Consider the following 21,008-nt stretch of genomic DNA (forward strand, 5'->3'; position numbering starts at 1 on the left):
ACACTCTTAGACAACACCACATAGTTTAATATATTTCATTCAAATTATGTATTGTAGCAGATTAAAAAGTATGATGAGGTTCCCTTAAAGAGACTGTTGAGCACAACACACACTAAGTCCTAGTGGGGCTATTTACCATAAGAACAGCCTGCCATACAGGAGGATAAAGTCTCTAAAGCACTCAGTAGGGAACATTATTAAACATTGTCTGAGGTTCAACAAACTGGAAACCACATCAATTAAATAGTTAATTAACAATAAAGTGACACAATATTAGTGTGTGTATGTGTGTGTGTGTGTGTGTGTGTGTGTTGGAAAGGTGTCTTTTCTCTGGTTCTCCTCCACAGGAAGGTCAGAGGTCAGCCAAGGAAGAGCTTCCCCTGAGCTGGGAGGGACTAGGTCCATTGATCTACTGGATTGCTAAAAAAGAAAATCTACTGTGATGACCACATGTTGTTTACAGATCCAATAAAAAAATCAAGCAACTGTGTATTTATTTATTTGTATAGTCCTGATTACATAAATACATACTAGCTTTGTAACAATTTTGAAGATGTGTACTTGGAGTGTGCTTTATCAGCAGGGACTGTAAAATAATAAAAGTCCTGGTAGAAATATGATATTGACACATTGTGTGTCTGCTTTGCTGGCATTATCCTTTGTGGCATAAATGCTGACAGAAAAATCCACAGTGGAAGTTTTCACTAACTCAATTACCCAAGTTTAAAGAGGGGATCATATTGGATGTGTTTTTAGGGGCGCTGGGAAGCGCACCTTTTTTAAATTCTCCACTAGCGGTGTCAAGTGAGCCGCAGACAGACCAAGCAGTGCCGGACATGGGGCCAATTTACTTTCGAAATAAAAGTAGGTTTTAAAAACTGCACCCAATTTACAGGTTTGACACAGTCTGTGGTTTGACTGTTGCCATCAAACAGAAGATTTTATTAGATCATAGTTGTATTGAGCTATTTGGAAGAACTTTATTTACACATGGTGTACCAAATTAATAATAAGGAAACATATTTTAGTAATTTAGTAAATTATTTCACAGGCACTAATGCACCAAATTTGAATTTCATATAGGCAGTCCTAATACAGTGTAAAACATGGACCATAGACTGTGACTAGAATGTAAAATATGAAATATTCCTTCCACTTTACAATCAATCAGTCAATCAAAAACGTTATTACAGACTCAAAGTCAAAATCTCACAACAAATACATATCCACAAACGCACATGCATACACACATACCTACACATAACAAAATCCATAGTAAATTAAACCTTTACAGCTCCACCGTCGGTAACACACAACATGGACTGTATAAAAGTCGTTAATGAGAGTTTATTCTAGAAAAATATTAACCGGAAGTCCACTCTCTGTCCTGTAGTCGGACTTGACGCCAGTCTACAACACGGGGGTTGGCAGACACACGGCGGCTATCATGTGAGGAACAGCTCGCTGGAGAGAACCGCGTCGCCGACATTAATGTGTTAACCGACCTGTGAGGATAGTTTGGGACTTTAACTTCAGACATTTTGCGGATAAAACCCGGACGACTCCAGCGGGACTGCTGTTTCACGGGCTCTCCGGGGTAAGTAGCTGCCAGCCGCACTTTCCTCTCTGAGTGCACGACTGAGCACTTAAGTTATCAGGAATGTTATTTTGAAATGGTTCAAATCTGACATTCAGGTCACACTGCCAGGGAAAGCATTGTTTTTTTGTCTGTGTGTAATGCTTGTTGAAGCTAATTGTTATGGGACTTTGCTGCTGTTGAATTATTTCTCTTTGGCTGTGATGGTGGAGGTGCAACAGGTGAGTGTGCAGGCCCCGAACAAATGTTTTATGATGGAAATTAGGCAAAGGACAGGTATGAACTTGCTGCAACTTAATGCAGTCAATGTAATGAGTAGTTACTAAGTGTAATATGGATATAAATACTTGGCTATCAAAAAATATTCATACTGTAATTTACAGATAAAAGGGACGTGTGAAATAAGGTTGGTTTTACCCGCATTTTTTATATGTGTGATCTATCTGTCTATCTATGTATCTATCTATCCATCCATCCACCTCTGGAAGGGTATAAAAGGAGAGGGGTCTTTAATAATCTCATCCCACAATGCACACTAGTAGCTTGAGCAGACGTCCCCCTTAAACAACCTGCAGGGAGGGACATCAGAAAGGACATGAAGTTGTTTGTCAGTTTCAGTGGGCAGGCAAATTAGCCCTCTGACTTTAGCAGGATAATCGCTTGTCAGGAATTTTCCCTCAGAAGTTTCAGAGTGGTGCCTGTGAACTAATAGTTTTATACAAGCGTGTCCCTCTTCACATCTTCCAGGTGAGTCCTAAGAGTAGCAGGTATTTTTACCTCCTCCAAAACTTGAAATCCAGTCAGGCGAGAAGGTTCGTCTCATCTTCCAACCCTCAGTTGTTATGGACTGATGTTTCAGTAGTCAGATAAACTTTCACTCAATTCGCACTTGAGTAATATAGTGGGTAAGTCTTTATTAGAGCTGGATCTGACTCCAAACTTGGACTTAACCCCACATCCTCTGGTGTTTTACTCCACTCATATACATGGGGTTATGGATTTGAGGTAAATAAGCATTAGGAAGCGCAATTGTTGCAAGTAGCTTGCTAAATGTGAGTGTTTGTTAGAAGCAGCTTGGTCAGCATGAAGGGCTAACAGGTCAGAGGTCCAGGACTTGGACAAATCCTTGTTAAATAGTGCTTTTAAGCAGGGATAATTGCAGAAAAAAGGCTTGTGTTACCTTGTTGCTGCTGTTTCCACACCATTACTGCTGACTAAACCATGTGCTCACTTTTAAAACTTAAAAAAGTAAAGAGTGTTTTTATGTAAGATCTTACATAAGATCTCTTGCTTGTTGTGCTTTTTGCATGTGATTTATCCAGACATTGTGAAACATCAGAAAACTGATTATGGGAGGTTTGTGTCATCAATATGAACCCTGGCCCCATTTTTAACCTCAGCAGCCTGTACGTTAATCCATGATATGTTCACAGAACGCAGACCTTCACCGGTACTCCAGCAGCAGCTTGTATCTTCAAATGTATTTTTCAGATCCCAGAGATGTCTGCCCGCAGAGATAAAATGTATTCCCAGGGCAAGACCATTTTTAAATGCAAATTCCACAGACTGTGCCGACCATAGCAGCTGACTTTAAGGTGCCCTGTGGGGTTTTCTTGTAAACAAACACAAGTTAGATTTACAATTACAGCGACTCAAAAAACACAATTCAGTTAAATTTTATTTATATGTGCCAATTCATAACAGAAGTTATCTCATTGCACTTTTCATATAGAGCAGGTCTAGACCGTACTCTTTGTAATATTTTTTACAGAGACCCAACAGTTCCCACCGTGAGCAAGCATTTGGCAACGGTGGCAAAGACAAATGTTCTTTTTAACTGGCGGAAACCTCAAGCAGGCTCAGTGTGGGTGAGAGACGAGACGCATTGTCTGCATCCTTGAGGTCTAACTAACGTGTTTAATGCATTTCCTTTTTTATAAAACATTTGCAAAACCAATTTTAAAACATTCAGTATCATGCATATTTTAATCTATAGCTGTGTTTGAAATTACTTAAACCTTATTTAATTGCAGTAAGCAGTAAATCCAGATTTCACAAATGCAGCTCATTGTGGGATTATTAGCAGAAAGTAGCGTACATGCACCACTTTTTTTCTGTTCCATTGTGGAACTTTTGGGGTTACTTCATACACTCAGAATTCAGACACTTAAATAAAACATTGCTCCATTGTGCTACTAGTTGTAAAACACAAGAGAGTGATACAGTGTGCAGAAATATTGGATTTAAACATGGTTGTGCCTCTAGGCATACATTCTGTTGTACCATTCATATCAGAAAGCATATATTAGATATAGTTGTGATATTAAAAACCTGATGCTGGGTGACAGGTGGAAAATAGCTGATGTTTGATGTTTCCCCTAGGGTTTAGGGTCAGATGAGGCTAACGGAGACCCTAAATCTGAAGGCAAACCTGCAATGCTTCAAAACATTGGACAGTAATTGTTCACATGCAAATAATCTTTAAATCACAGCACTCCTAAATTTTTAGAAAAGAAATTTTAAAGTTTGTGACGTAGGCTATACCCTAGCCAAATTACAGTAATGACGCCGTGTGTTCTTCAGCTTTGTCCCCTAGGTCTTGTTTGAGTGTTACCACAGTCTCATCGTCTTGATTTTTATGTGTGGGGTCTTAACGGAGACGTCTTTGTGTTGTGAATCATAACCGAACTGAATATTATAACACTTGGATGGAATTTCTTTTTTGCGTTTGCACAAGCTGTCACCTCCTGGAATGAGGGGGTGTCACTGCACATATCAGCACGGGGGGGGGGGGCAGAAAGACAAAAATACACCAGGGAGCTGAGCGTCACTGTTACTGGCTGACCAGCCGGGTCTGCTGTCAGATGAGAAAGGCCAAGTTGAATCCCACTATGTCAGGGTTTTCTAACGGTTGGTTTGAGAACCAAAATTTGAGGTGTTGGATGATTTGAAATGGCTCCTGGAAGGAAACTTTAGGTGAAGTCTTCAACAAATCATTTTATGTTATGATACATACCATATTTAAGTAAAATAATATGGCTTGTGGTTTATAGGCTTAAACCTGCATTTTTGACATTACCATTGCATCAGAAATTATCTGTAATATCTAACAGTTATGGAGCTTTTTTGCCTCTTTTTGTTCTGGTTTAATTTTACAGCCAGCACAAAACAGTCACAGTCAGCGACCATCTGACGTTTAGCAGCTAAAGAGCCTGACATTCTTCTCAGGCGTTGGTGGAGACCAACACAGAACTAAAAGTGTGAGTGACGGTTGGACTTGGCTCATCAGGTGACCAGAAACAGGACTCCAAAAGCAAATGCTTATTACATCCCGTGCCTGCTAGATAAAAGTAAGCAACTGTTTGCTAACACTTTAGCTGTAGCATACTTCATTATCAGGTGACATGATGTTACCTTTGTATTTGTCAGCTTGATTAATTGATCAAAAGACGCACTCCTCAAGAGTGCACCCAAACCCTCAAATTCTAGATCAGGCTTGATGGTCTGAAAGTGAGCTGTGTTCAGTTTCAGAACACGAACAATAAATTGTTGGAACATGACTGAGTATTGATTTCACATTTGAAAACCACTTTGACATGGCCTTGGAATGTAATGAATTGAAGCTTGACTGAGAAAAAGCCTGATCTTATGGCCTCTTACTTTTTGTAACTCTTGGATGTGTTGGATATGTGGACGTTTAAAACTACACTATTTTATCTTCTATTTTTAAACTCTTAACGTAGAAGAATGACTGTGATCTTTGCCATGAGCAACAGATTATTTTGGTGTCTCTCAAGCCAAGCCATCTGCTGTGTTTGTTTGTGTCCATGCTAACATGCTGGACAGCAGCAGTCCAGGGGTCTAATGCTTATTAGTCTCCAAAATCCTAGACTCCTCAAGGAGGTCCAAATTACACTCCATAAGGTGGGGTCTTAAATTTGGGCACACTAGTAAGACTATAAAATAAAATTCCTGTTTCAATATGTACCTTAATTTTAGTGTCACAGTTCAGTATGCTGTTGTTACAGCAGGGAAAATGACGTGAATTAACAATTATGTCATTTATTTCGTAAAATGTAAGCATTCAACAGTTGGCCTAGCTCACTGGCCATAAATCTTCCTTTTAACAGTTTAAGAAAAAATAAATGGCACAAATGTCAGTACACTTCCATTGTAACTTTGATTTGTTTGTATCTGCAGACACTGCTGTTAGGCTTATACGAAGAAGTGGTTGGCTAAATTCAAGGAACCCATGGTTGATGTTAAATGTGGATATACTGTATGGGATAATGACTATGAATAATTACTGCTATTAAGTTGTAGGTCTAATCCAGCCCCAAACCTCTACAGAGTGTGTGTTGTTAATGCGATGAGGATTATGGGTTTGATTTCAGGGCTCACATGCCCCAATTGAAGCTTATCTTAGTAGATGCAAACATATGGCATGTGTTATTCAAGCCGAGCTACTGTAGTCAGTGCTGGAACTGGTCTGACTCATAGTCTCACTCCTAAACTCCTATTTAGTCCCTCAAAGTCACTGTACCATAGATAAGGTGGAAGGGCAAAATGTAGGACTGGGGAAATGAAGCAATATTATGATTTACCAAGTGGAATTGTGGTGATAATATTTATTTTTATTAATAAAATTATGATCCCATGTCAGTTCTAATTAAAATAATGCATGAGATGATATAGCTTTTGTTTTTCATGTATCAAGATTTATGTCTGACACATTGAAGAACAGTGAACACAATTCATTGCACTGAAGATCAATTCGACTGTTTATATGTAATTTGTGATAAATTTATATTAGAAACATTATTTTTGCTTCGTTCTTGCCTTATTTAGGCTGGTAGGTCCTGGGTTAGATTTTATATTGGTCTTAAATGTTTCATGTTCCAGTTGTGTCAAGCCAAACAGTAAAATGTAGCAGTGTTAAAAACAAAAACACTTACAATCCAGTTAGATATAGGGCCCTGCTGCAAACACAGAGCTGTTAAGACCTTTGAAGTCATGTAAATGTATATGACTGTGGCTCTATTGGCAGCCATTGTTGGCACCTATATCTTGCGGTCCACGGGTGAATGACAGGAGTTATTGTGGTGGAATATGACAGAAATGGCAGAGCACATAAACCACATACTTGCCTTGTGGTGCAACGGATCACAAAACTCACGGTTCAGATTGTATCACTGCTTTGAGTCACGGATCGGATCATTTTTCATATAAGCAAAAAAGGAATGAAAGGGAGACAAATATAACTTTGCATTCCATTTCGTAGCGTGACGCAAACACACACACTATATTTTTTAAGCTTTTGTTTTCCACAACGGAGTGCGGCCTCATGCCTGCTGTGATACGGACCAACTATGATCCGTTACACCACTCCGACACAGTGTATAAAAGTGGCTCAAAATGTTCAGTAGGTGCAGATTTGGTCTGAGGCCAGCAAGCAAATGCAGCTTACGCTTCAGTTTTCAGCTACTTTTAGAAAAATTTCTGTAATTCCATATCAATATCAACTATTGATATCATTATAAAACAGTGGTGCTACTGATGTCATCAATGCCAATTTAGGCCTCGTTACCAAGCCTTTCCTTTTACAGTCATGTTGGTTTTACTGGTGTTTACAAGATGTTTGGACACTCCCTCATGCTTTTGTGCAACCTTTGTACCAAAGGTAATAATCAACACTATGCCCTCATTAGTATTCAAAGACACAGACTAAGTCTGATAGAGTAAATCCTTAAAAGGAATCTTTAACCCCAACTCAGAGATGTGATTAGCTGCTACTGAATACAGACATTGTTATCTCATTGCCTATATATTTGTGAGATTACACAATGCTGTTAAAACTGCATCAAGAGACGATCTCATTCTTCTCCTCATGGTATGTACACACCGAAGTGTTGTTACCGTCGGGCTTCTTTCTTGTGGGCACAAATTTTAAGAACATGATGCTTAGTTATGTTATACTGTATGTTGTAAACAAGTTTTATTAGATTTTTTTTAAAAACTTGATTTGTCTTTTAGATTTTAGGTAATGTTTTCTACAGAATATTGCATTTTAGAGTTCGTAGTAGGGTTTGCAGTAATAGCAGTTTTACACTATTCTTTAACACTTCATATTCTACACCTTAAGAAAGCCATAATGAACTCAAAAACACATGGTGATTAAGGTTTTTTTTGACATTTGCCTTATCAGAGATTTTGACCCAAAAGGAAACGTGAGCAGTTTTGGAGTTGAGCTTTGACTGTTTGATGTTTGATTATCTCTTAGGAATTCTACAGTTTAATGTTGTTTCTAAGTCAACACTTTGCCTATCACTTCCCTGCTAGTTTAGTCTGTTATTGTAACCGTGTATTTTTGTTTCTTGTTCACACAAGAACAGTTCTGTCTTTGTAGGATTTTGCAGCTGCCTCTGGCCATTGTAAAATAAAAGGGGATGTTCACATGTCTTGAATATCAATGACTGTAAAAAGCTTGGGATGTGTTTCATTGTGCTTACTTTGTTATTTTTTTACTTTACAAGAGCAGTTTGACATTTAGGGAAATGCGCTTATTTGCTTTCTTGCAAATGAGTTGACCAGATCAATAACCTGCTCATGTCTGTAAGGTAAATGTGAAGCTAGATCCAGAAAGCTGTTGGCTGAGATCAGAAGACTTAAAGCAGGGGAAACAACTGGCTCTGTTCAAACATCTGCCTACCAACACAGTTAAAGCTTACTAATCAGCACATGGTCTTCAAGAAAAAGTAACATTAGTTACAATAATTAAAACCATTTATTGTCATTTTTAAATTTGTTTTTATGGATGTATTGAACACACAGATATATGTTAAGCTTGCTAATCTTCTCTTGGCTACAATTTTGTTCAGTAATGCACAGAAATGAGACTGGTGTCAACCTCCCATTCTCAAAATGCAATAAGTGTATTGCCAAAATGTTGAATTATTCCTTTAAGCATTATCCTCACATATTTGTGAAGAAGTAGTTTATTTACTGTGGCGTTAGCATTTTCATTCAAGTTCTGAACTGAATATGAGAGCAGATGTTGTCCGTACCAGATTTGCAATGACTTTGCTTTTCGTGTGTGTGTGTGTGTGTGTGTGTGTGTGTGTGTGTGTGTGTGTGTGGGGCTCCAGATTTCCATGCATTTGAATGTTGCCTCTTTGAAGGTTTCAGTTGCACGCAGATATTTACATTTGATGAACCAGGCAAGAGATGCAAATCTTTCTTCCCCTTCCCTCTCCTTAGTTCTTCCTTTGAACTGCCTTTTGACCAGGGGACGAGCACCAGCCAGACTTTAGGACTTTCAGCCCTTTGCACAGTGACAAAAATGCAACACTTGAACCTTTTAGTGCCTTAGTGCACACTGTAACACATAACATCACAAAGTAAGTCTGCTTCCGGAGAGCCTGGGCGGTAATTTTAAAAAAATGGAAAACTATCTCATCCGTCTCAATCAGATAACATACAGGACCAATCAGAAGACTGCTGGAAGCCCTGGTGACGTGACTTGTCGCTTGTACAAACTCCTGACAAAATTCCTACAACACCCAGTGAGTGGTGTGTCCATCCATTAAGGCATAAGAAAGCTTTGTGTTGATGTCTGAGTGAAGGCGATAAGTGTCATCTATTCTATTTTTGTCTCAAGCAGTTGCCCATTGAGCTTTGTCAGAACACAGGGAGAACAGAGAGGCTGGCTTCCGGTTCAACAAAAATCGGACTTTAATGTCCTCTTTTCTGTCCTCATCTGTCATGAATGGAGCTCTCATGCTGCACAGTAAACTTGGTGCTTGCTGGAGTTTGTTTGGTTTTATAGTGGCTCTGCAGTCCACCCCAGTCAGAGTAGGTGAGGTCAAATTTAAAACACAGTAGGTATGAGAGCGCTGACGAGGCTAAGGGGATTTTGAGCTCACGACTAATGTTTCATAGTGGTTTGACAATCCCGCTGATGCAAGAAGAGAACAAGTGGTAACCCTGCTGCTAACTGGAGTTCAAGCATGGCCTCAGTGAAACTGTTAATGGATATGGCCGTACTTTACCCCCAGGGAGTTTTGTCATAAAACTCAGCTGTTCCCTGGTGGCTTCGTTTTAAGCTGCCTTCGTGTTCAGTATTGTTTTATTGTGGATATCTGCAGGGCTTTGATTTACCAACTGTGCAGAACACTTGTGCAGCTTTATCAAAGAACCTAATTCTTTTGGTGGTCATGAGTTTTGAGACATTTTCTGGTAAAGGCAAGTTTTACAAATGGAAATCAGAGTGTAATACACACATTCAAAGCAGCCTAACTGATTTGTCCATTTCTGAACATTTGAAATCTATCAAGCTCAGTATAGATTGCTCATAGATGCTACATTTGTGACTTAAAGGTCATGTAAAGGGTTACTGTACAATACTGATATATTAACCTATTATCAAGTTGAATCATGCAGTTAGACAGCAGGGAGAGTTCCTGTGTGAGTCAGTGACCGGTCATACAACTCAGCTGTCCCCTTAAGGCTGCAGGCGTAAGACTTGCGCGATAGTCTAGTTTAGCTGGAGATCTCAAACATGGCAGCCTTGTCTCAGGTGTTATCCTGTACAGTTATGGGCCTCAAGAGTCACACATACTCTGAACCACAGTGGAACCTGTGAGCAGTTTACAGAACGACGGCCAGGATTTGTATGAAACTCGCTGTTCTCCCTCTGGTCTTTTCTGGACTGACTGTACAATACAGACATCGTGGAAGTAAGAAGAAATTGCTTGATCACATGTAGATTGGCTTTCAAAGTCATGCATTCTACTAAGATTATTATTTTACTGTCAGGAAAATGCACATTATAAAACACTCTTTCAACAGTAGCTATAGAAAAAGAAATAAGACCACTAGCATCCCTAAAGCAATGTAATTAGGAGCGGCTCCCCATTCCCATGGGTGGTGCCATTCACAACCTGCCCTCGATTTCACCCTGTTCCACCCTGTTGGTGGCGGTAATGTTCCAAGAAGTGTAGACGGCAAAGACTCCTAGCTGTTGGCAAACAATTACATAAACAGTGCAGCATTTAAAATATATATAAAAAATTTATGTCTTGCATGTTCCACATATTAGGAATAAAATGCACTTGACGCATTTGTTAGACCTCAACGATACTCATAGTGCTTTTGGTGAGAAACGTGTGTTTTGCTGATGCACTCTTGGGCATACTGTCTTAACTTTTTTTGCATTTGTAGATCAAATTAAACTTACTAGTTTGCTGTGACCACACACATGCGCATGTGCGTCTCTGTTCCTTACTGTTACATTAATGACCCACTCCACTGTGCTGTGGTCTCCCACCCAGGGAATAACAAATATGTAGTTTGCTCCCTCTTAGAGCCCCTTATCTGTAGGTTAAGTATGGGTGTGTCGCTCTCACCCGTGGACCAGTCTGATGGGGTTTATAGATATTCACATAGAAGTTTCCCCTCTGTAGAGGCTGTTAGCAGTGAAAGAGGTCAGTGACTTTGTTTGTTTTTAGGTTTTATTCAGAAAGGGGAGGGGGGGCAGGAAATTGTAAATTGGTCACATTATGCCAGAAGGTTTCAGCAACATTGGGCGCAAAGTATTTCAAACTCCTTTACTTTAACAAGAAATGGCAACATTACATAAAGAACATATAGATGTGCTGGATGGTCAACTTTTTCAGTTAAAACATTTGAAATTGAATTTGTAATTGGCAGTCAAAATACAAATACTGCAAGAAGGTGTGGATGAAATGTCAGTTAAAGTGGAAGAGCTGAAGACCGTTCAAGTGCGTGCACGGCAGATAGTTAAAATGCCACTTGGTGTAAACACAGTGGAGAAGTGTAAGATTTAAAGCTGGCTTTTTATTTAACAATATCCTCTTTCTGTTATTTCTGGCTCAGTAACCACCATCTCTTTCTCTCTAATATCTAAGTCTGTCTTTAATGGATCCCTATACTAAAATGATACTGACTCGCTAAGAAGAGCTCTGGTTGTTCAAGCAGTAATCAAAACTAAGGACGGAGTGCACATACAGGTTGCTGAGAGGGGTTGATGGGAGGAAGTCGGAAAATTGCTTTTCTGGTGAAATGATCCTGAAGGTATTGTGTTTGTGGAGAGTTCAGGGTCATTTAGAAGTCTGTCTTAAAGTTGAACTCTCACAGTTTCTAAACCTTCCTCTACACTTAGATGGCAGTTTATTGCATACACAAGGCTAAATCCAATGCAAGTTAACATACTCATTAATTTCTTAGGATCTTTTGTATGTCCAGATGCAGCCACTGCAGAGGGATCAGTCTTTTGGTCTCTGATGCAGCAGACCTTTCTGTACTGTGTTTCTGAGAAGGAGTCAGCAGGTCCACACGTCAGCTTTCTGACATTCCAGCTGTTCAGATTTCCTGTTTTTCAGAAGAAATCACGGCTGCTGGGGCTAATCAGCTTCACATTCAGGAGCAGCAGCACGTCTCCTGGCCAAGTCTGCGCTCTCTGCGGTCAGACTTAAATTCCACGCATTTTTAAAGTAAAGAATTTGTGACAGTGTTCTCCGCATCTAACACTGTCTGTCTTTGGAGTCCTCTCTACACACTGTCCTCGCTGTCTTTCTCACTGTTTTCCTCTCACTCTTGGCATCTAGTCTGTCTGGTCAGGAACTTGTTGACTCAGTTTTCATCCCTCTTTCAGACATTCACACACACACACTCATCATCAGGCCATTTAACTGACCTTCTGCTATGTTTTAAGTGATTAACATATTAAACACAATTGTGTGACCTCAGACAGAGTGCCTTAGTTATAATCATTGTGCACAGTGCTTTGTTTATGTCAGATTGTACAGGAAATACTTTTTTTTGTTATGACTGTGATCAGTAATACTTTTGAACAATTGCAGTTGGGGGGAAAACCCATAATGAAATTTCAGTTTCTGTTTGGGTCCTGCTCCACCCAAACCTGCACTCCGCTTGGGAAAAGCCAGGAACTGTTAAGCTGGGTTGTCCCTGATCTAGTAGTAGGGCTGGACAATAACAATAATTATCGCGATATAATTTATTTCAATAGCAATATAACAAAGGTTCAATAAATATTCAAGACATTTTTGATTTTATTCACTTGAATCACACACTTCAGAATTAGGACTTAATTTTTTTATTAAGATATTTTATTGATGAAAAAGAACTGAAAAAAGCTTTTACTTATTTTTACTTGTACTTATTTGTTTTAGATTTTATCATAATTGTTTTTAATGTTCTACGTCAGATTTGTGAAGTGATCCACTGTTTGGCATCAGGTGTTGACCATAGAATAGTTTAAACCACAATTAACCATCAGATGTCTTCAACTTTCACTCAGGGGCAAAAATCGGGGGCAAAAGTGCTTCTGGATGAAATTAACGGATTGCCCTCCATGATCAGCACTTCTTACAACTTCTTGTGTGTTATGAGCTCATCCCTAAACAGGGGAGGTGCTCACACTGGCAGACTTCATCAGTTCATGCGTATTTTGGAACCAACTGCTTATGTATTGAAGCAGCAAAGTTTAGGAATGTGATGAAGTTTATTTTATTGGTTGAAATATTTCTTAGTTTAAACCAGGAAACAGTCCAGTTTTATGTCTGTTTCATATTGTGTGATGAAACAGATTATGGTTCGTTCACAGGTCATTTATGTAATATATACCTTCTGTCGTCTTGTTGACACTGCCCTCTGGAAACAAAGTGTTACAGGTAACCTTTTCCAGCTGAATGCAAACAAAAAGGACTGACTGAAAATTCAAGTAATTTGCTGTTTTCATAATGAATGAAGCCTATCTTTGTAGACCAGAGACACATCTCTCCTGCTTGAATTGTCACCTGTACGCTCCCGTTCCTTGTACCTCAGACGACTACTAACCTGATTCCATACTGTGTAATGTTATAAACATTACCCTCATGTTCCCAACATGACTTGGAGCTTATGGTAAAATGTACTGATGCAGGTCCCTGTCAGGGCTGGCCCTGTACACCTAGGGGCCCTAAGAGGGATAACCTTGGGGGCACAGACAGTGAAGTATTTATAGAACCAGCCCTTGTATGCAAACTGTATGTTTTAATTGTACCTCTAGCAAGATGATGGGCTGCAGTTCTTTTACTGCTAAATAGATACACTCACTGAAACACGCAAAGTAAAACTGACTCACTGCGCTTGCCATTTTACTTCTACTTGGTTTTGAGAAACTCGAAAGACTGATCGCCGATATGCTTTTTTGCGTGAGTGTGATAAGAAGTTTGGTATCCGGTGTAAGGGTTAACCAAGCGAGGTACAACATGTTGATTTATCATCTCAAGGTTGGAGAGACATCCGCCCGTTTTTCACTGCCTCCAGGCTTTATACTAAACTAAGCTAAACACACCCTGACTACAGCTCCTTACAGTTCTCACCACCTGTTTTTTAAATCAATTTTCAATGTAGTTCACCGCTTTCTGTCTGAACACACGACTCTGTATCATACTGGAGAAATTTTGGATGATGTTGGTCGACAGGTGCACTGATCTCAACATCTCACAGCACTGTGTCCTTAACATACATATAAATGTCTTTAAAATTGTGTTATCATCCTGTTATCTTTTGATATTAGATTTTTTTTATATTGATTAGAATTCACAATTGCCAAGCACAGTGGTATAAAATTCTTGTAAGCAGTGAAATATCATTTTAAATATTGAAACTTTTGTTTGAGGAGTGCAAATTAGTTGACTTGTCAGTTGATACCTAGAGGTTAGACAGTTCTAATTATACAATGTAATTTGATGAGGAACACAGAAAGAAATTGAAATGTAGATATAAAGATATACTGTACATAAAAGTTTAAATGTAGGCATCACTTAAAGTGAGCACATAGTGTAAATAAAGCCTATAGTAAGAATATTTATTTTATTTTATTTATTTATTTTTTTAACAGGTTTAACAGCAAACTCAGCAAGTCGATGAATCCACCAGTCAGTTAGTCAGTTGTTTTCCACTGGCCTTAAAATACTCCAGTTAGATTTGCAAGCATTTAATATATTAGAATAGGACAGAAAAAACGATTTTTCCTGGAAATCAGATTGGAATAGAAACATTGCCAAGTGTTGTGCTAATCTCCCACTCAGCTGAAAACATGCCTAGAAATGCAAACTGATCTGAAGATACTGTTACTCCCCCACACACACACACACACACACACACACACACACACACACACACACACACACACACACATACACGCGTACCTATCCAACAGTGCACCGTCAGAGTAAACTGCCAAGTGTGGACCTGTGTTTCCAGTCCTTTTGAAGTAAAATAAATATAATACAAAATTTACTTTTACTGTCTTTTAACATAATATTACTGCAAATTTGCTTTTTTTGCTTTTTAAAGAAATTGCCAAGAGGGGACTTAGATCCTTAAACGATAGCTACCTATCCAAGAGGGGACCTCCATTGTTATGCAGTGGAACTGTCTGTGCTCATTCTCACCTAATGACTGTTTTTACCTTCAAAGACTTTCTTTGTTTCTTTCAAAAATGGATAATTTAACTTTAATGTGAGCAATGTGTAAACATTTCACCGTGATCCAAACTTTAATCACTTTAACTGAAAATAAATAAACTTTAAACTTTAATTCAGAAGTAACTTTGCTGCATGCATTGATATCAAGCACTACAGTATTACCAACAAAAATTACTTGATCTAGGTTTCAAATACCGTTTAAATAATAATAAAATATCTTATTACACTAGTGCACTTATTTTAATTTTCTCTTAGGGGAATTCATATTCTTCTGTGTGGGATGGTCATTTTTATGACTTGTGATGTATGCATTTTAAAGAGTTACTTTGTATTTGCTCTTAATAACTGAATCTTAGACTGGTTTTGAATCAAAAACAATAATACTTATGAGAAAAATATAATCTCAACTAAGCAGTCTGTTGACACATGATTTGATAATATGCTTTTGAAACAAAACTTAAAGGCTCAGCAATAGTAGATTTCCTAACTAGTATTAAGCTTCAGACTGTAAGATAAAAGGCTACCCAAATAAAATGATGTCCTGATGGGTTTTCATCAGGAATGCATGGTATTTTCATGTTTGCATTAGGCCTACAGAAAAAAGGTCCACACTTGTATGGCATTTAATGACATGAGTCCACTGTTGGTTGCTACATAACGACACATGTCCCCTCTTAGATAGTATGGAGCAACAGTCACACTCCAACATCCAGCATCAATAATTATTCCGCATGATTTGTTATGTTTTTGTAATGAAATATAAAGTCTCAGCTTTAATGGATGGCTTAAACATTTTCACTCTTGACACTGTATTATAATGAAGGGCTGCCCACAAGTTTGGGGAGTCATAAGTAAAACTTTACCAACTTAAACCTTCAAGAGCCTGAAGTTTGATCCTCCACCTGAGAAGCTGCTGTCCACACTTGTATGGCATTAAATGACAGGAATCCACTGTTGGTTGCTACATAACGACACATGTCCCCTCTTAGATAGTATGGAGCAACAGTCACACTCCAACATCATTAAATATTCCTCTAGCATGATTTGTTATTATTGTTTTGTAATGAAATATGATGTCTCAGCTTTAGTTGATGGCTTAACCATTTTCAATCTTGACACTGCATCAAAATGAAGGGCTGCCCACAAGTCAGGAGAGTCATAAGTAAAACTTTACCAACTTAAACCTTCAAGAGCCTGAAGTTTGATCCTCCACCTGAGAAGCTGCTGTCCTTTGCTAAGAAATGTGTAACCCACATTACCCATGAGAAAAGACTATTACCGATGACATGACATCCAGAGGCAAAGTCGATCCCTTGTTGAAGTGTGGAATGAAAATGCTGGTTTAGTTACAGACTTGCAAGCTTAGATGTACCTGTGTACTTTATGGACAAGCCCTAATATAAAGGGCTACCCAAATTAATTCATGAAGCATTAATGTCCTGATGAGTTTTCATCAGGAATGCATAATATTTACTGGTCCGCATTGCCTAAAGAAAAAAGGTCCACACTTGTATGGCATTAAATGACAGGAATCCACTGTTGGTTGCTACATAACGACACATGTCCCCTCTTAGATAGTATGGAGCAACAGTCACACTCCAACATCATTAAATATTCCTCAAGCATGATTTGTTATTATTGTTTTGTAATGAAATATGATGTCTCAGCTTTAGTTGATGGCTTAACCATTTTCAATCTTGACACTGCATCAAAATGAAGGGCTGCCCACAAGTCAGGAGAGTCATAAGTACTTTAAGATAAATAAATAAAAAGTAGGAACAACATGGTCAGCAGCAAGATACTTTGTATTAATTTTTTATTAATTGCTAAAAACATATTTATTAAGTTTTACTAGACCTTTGAAATGGTTTAGCCCCCAAATCTTCCAAATATGATATTGACCAATTAGGACATGATTTTAATCAATTTTACAATGTACTTGTTTCTTTAATCTATATTTATAGGTGTGCATTTTGTTTGTTGATTTGCATTACAGAAATGTCCACTGTTGGGTGGTATATAATGACACAAGTTCCCTCTTAGATAGCATGAATCGACACTCACACTGCAACATGGATGAGTAAAAAAGAAATGTATGATTCTTAAAAGAAAATTATAATGTAACCTAAATAGAATCTTTAGTTATACTTGTAAATAAGGTCTATTGTTATGTAACAAGTAATAGTTTCCAAATAACTCTCAAGTCTTTTCCAACTCATAATATGTTCTTCATTCAAAAGTATTGCTCATAACTAGTTCACTGGTATTTGACGCTTTTTGACCCACACACATTCCCTATTCTGAACTTGCCTCCTTTCTCCAAACAAAACATTAAAGCACAAAACTTTACCAACTTAAAAATTCAAGAGCCTGAAGTTTGATCCTCCACCTGAGAAGCTGCTGTCCTTTGCTAAGAAATGTGTAACCCACATTACCCATGACAAAAAGACTATTACCGATGACACATTAAATGACAGGAATCCACTGTTGCTACATAGGGCACATGTCCCCTCTTAGATCCTATGGAGCAACAGTCACACTCCAACATCATTAAATATTCCTCAAGCATGATAAATAAATTTCAATTAGGAAGTAAATGTTCAGCAGGAAGATTCTTAATGTTCTTTTTTTATTTGCTAAAAACAGATTTATTATGAACTTTCACCAGCCCTTTGAAAGGATTTAGCCCCCCAATTTTCCCAGTATATTGACCAATTATGACAATCACAGGATTTCAATCAATTTTACAATGTACATGTATCTTTAATCTGTATGTAACGGAATGCATTTTGTTTGTTGTTTTGCATTACAAAAATGTCCACTGTTGGCTGGTACATAATGACACAAGTTCCCTCTTAGATAGCATGGATTGACACTCACACTCCAGCATGAATAAATAAAAAAGAAATTGATAATTTCTAAGAGAAACTTATAATTTAAACTAAATATAATCTGTGGTTACTTGGGGTTTGAAGAGACACTAAGTTTACAAGACTAGGCGAGACACAATATTGGGTGCAAGTGTGAAATGTTAAGTAGTTCAAGTTCAAAGGCCTAACGATCATCATTGGTCGCAAGAAACCCTCCCCCACACTGCAGACAATCAGACACAGATTCTCACTGCAGACAATCAGACACACGTTCACACCCCTCACCTGCTCCAGGTCACCTCTCAGAGACAGCACTCACACTTTCTCCAGGATTTTGTATTTAGCTTAACTCTGCATTGGATGCTAATTCATAACAGTTTCCTACAACCACAAAAAGAAAACGGTAGAAATATATGTAGACATATGTTTAGTAAAAGTGCCCAAACACCCAATTCTAATAAAAATCTGATGATGGTACAGCCAAAGAGAGAAAATAAATACAGGAGAGAGGAGATGCATGCTAATAAGCCACAGGTTTGAACTGGGCCACTGCAGTAAGAACTCATTTGTGTATGGTGCACATGCTCCTGAAGACACACGCTCATAAACTGAAAGTTTCTTGCTCTCTTTCTCTTAACTTTGACCCTCAATTTACTGTATACTGCACTATAATGGCCACTCTACATTTTGGGTTTCAACAATACGCTTAAAAGAAATGTATGCCAGTTTGTATAGCATATTTACAATATTGGTAAGCCTGAGAGAAGTTCTCACCACTGTTAAATTATAGTATCCCTGACACAAGTGGCATGTAACACAAAATAAATTAAACACTCAATAAACACAATTAAGGCAAATAAAACAGAAGCCTTTTAACTACATAGCCTAAATACCTATGGTAGAAGCACAAAAAGCAAGGACAAATGACCAAATAATAAAAATCTGAGCAAGACAATAAGGCATTATGTTGGTTCTGAGACAGGCTGTAGGTAACTCCACCACTACACTTAATATACGTAGAAGTTTAAATTCATCAGAAGAGAGTGACCTAGAATTTCAATGACTATGAATGCCTGGTTGACATTCATTGTAAGCCTTACATATTAAATGATTCCCACTGCTTGTAAACCTTTTCAGTGACTTTAAGCATTGTTGATCATGTGTCAGACCAATCAGAGAGACCATCAGTCTTCTTTCTTTTGAGATAGATTTCCATCCAAATACACTATATGGGCAAAGGTGCTACCCCTGTCCTAATAAATTTGGTAGGGGCTGTGTTTTCATGGGTTGTTAAGGGAAATCTTGCCTATGGATTTAGAATGGGATGTCATAAAAGTAATGTGTAGGTGTTGCTGTATTTTTGTCCATACTAGTGTAATAAATTAACTCCATATTATACACAATCGCTTTAAAATTCATTTGGTGATATTTTAAAAGTTATTCAACCCCATTATTTGGGGGTGTACTAAATCGCACATATGTATGGTTATTATACTAATTCTTAGTAGATGTTTTCTGGTGTAAAACACCTTATTTAGCTACTTTTTGTGAGTAGCTTGTAACATAGGGTACAATTTTCAACAAAAGTGGAGTATTGTACATCCGCTCTTTACAGTTTCAAAATATCTCCCACAAGACTCCAGAGAAGTTGCATTACAAAAGGCCAAGTCACTGGTTTGCGATCTTGACGCCCTAACGACCATCGTCAGCAACAAGAAACCATCCCCCACGCTGCACACAATGGAGAACAATGACTGAAACTTCACAACCCTCACCCAAGATGACTTCTCAGAGACAGCTCTCAACATTTCAACCTTAAAACATTTGTGAATCACATAGGCTCTAGTCACTTAAATGTAGAGGATTCTTTTAAATCTACATCATTAACTGAAGACATGTGTAACTCTTTCTAAAAAATCCACAACAATACCTTCAAGCAGTATGTCTGACATGTCTACCACAGTAAACAAAAGTAAATCAAACCTATATCTAATTGCCAGAGAACATTTGCATTACTATGCCAGCAGTAGTTAGCATTTGATGTCTTATCCTAAGAACCAATCACTGTACAGATAGCTAGTCAGGATTGTGTATATATATTCTGGGCTCCTCAGAGAAGGTGCATGGCAGTCTTTGGTGTCTTGTGGAAGTGTTGACAAGTATGCAGTTTTTTGAAGGAGAAAACCAACTTTAAAATTTCTTTACTATTCTTACTAATCCTTTACCAGTCATCCATTTATCTATCTGTCTATCTTAACGGTATGTAGACATATTTCACCTGTGTTGTTCTTTCCATCCTGAAGACCAAAGCGAGAGGTAAGTTGAACATTTTTACCAATACCCCTTGTATGTTTTCATCAAGGCTGTTTGTAACTAAATATCAAATTTAAATATAACATGTACATATATATATATATATATATATATATATATATATATATATATATATATATATATTGTATAGTAGTATATTCTGACTGTATCAGATTGTACAGATAGTTTGTTATTGTATATTGATTGCTTAGTGTGTAAATATTTTTACACCTATGTAGAATGTTACCTGTATATTGTATATAGGGTGTATATAGTATGAATATTATTTATACTAATACATAGAATTTTAACTGATTCTACTTTTATTGTATTTTATTCCTTACATTCCTATATACATATATGTACACAGAAAAGTACTGATAGCTTATATTGTTTTACAAAGTCACCCAAGTTATCATATTGTAAAACATTTCACTGGAAAATGAGAACCAGAAGGGTTTTTCCTAAAAAGGAAGCCTTGCAACTTCACTGCATCTGAGAAAGAAAAAGCCAAATTTCAGAAAGGATTCATCTACAAGGAGAAAGGTATTAGATCAGAACATAAGATTCTCTATTCAATACTGTATTTAACTACAACTTTCTTGGTTGCTAATGAATTATAAGGAAATGGAGCATTGTTAAGTGTGTGCATAGTATTATACACTATATATAGTTATATGTTGCCATGTAAGGAGCAACCTGAAAATGGTTTAA

General features: G+C 37.8%; 1 protein-coding gene across 1 annotated transcript in view; it reads left to right on the forward strand.

Moving 5' to 3' along the window:
• Positions 1-1,406: 1,406 nt before the first annotated feature.
• The window catches only part of LOC119917843 (protein-methionine sulfoxide oxidase mical2b-like), a 46,765-nt gene continuing 27,163 nt past the window's right edge, over positions 1,407-21,008 (forward strand). Inside the window, exon 1 of the mRNA XM_038738267.1 lies at positions 1,407-1,597. The gene's annotated coding sequence lies outside the window, so the exon portion shown is untranslated. The remainder of the gene's footprint in view (positions 1,598-21,008) is intronic.

This window comes from Micropterus salmoides, unplaced genomic scaffold, assembly GCF_014851395.1.
Source record: "Micropterus salmoides isolate LMB-PRFRI ecotype aquatic unplaced genomic scaffold, ASM1485139v1 Ms_hic_scaffold_2268, whole genome shotgun sequence".
NCBI classification, from domain to species: domain Eukaryota; kingdom Metazoa; phylum Chordata; class Actinopteri; order Centrarchiformes; family Centrarchidae; genus Micropterus; species Micropterus salmoides.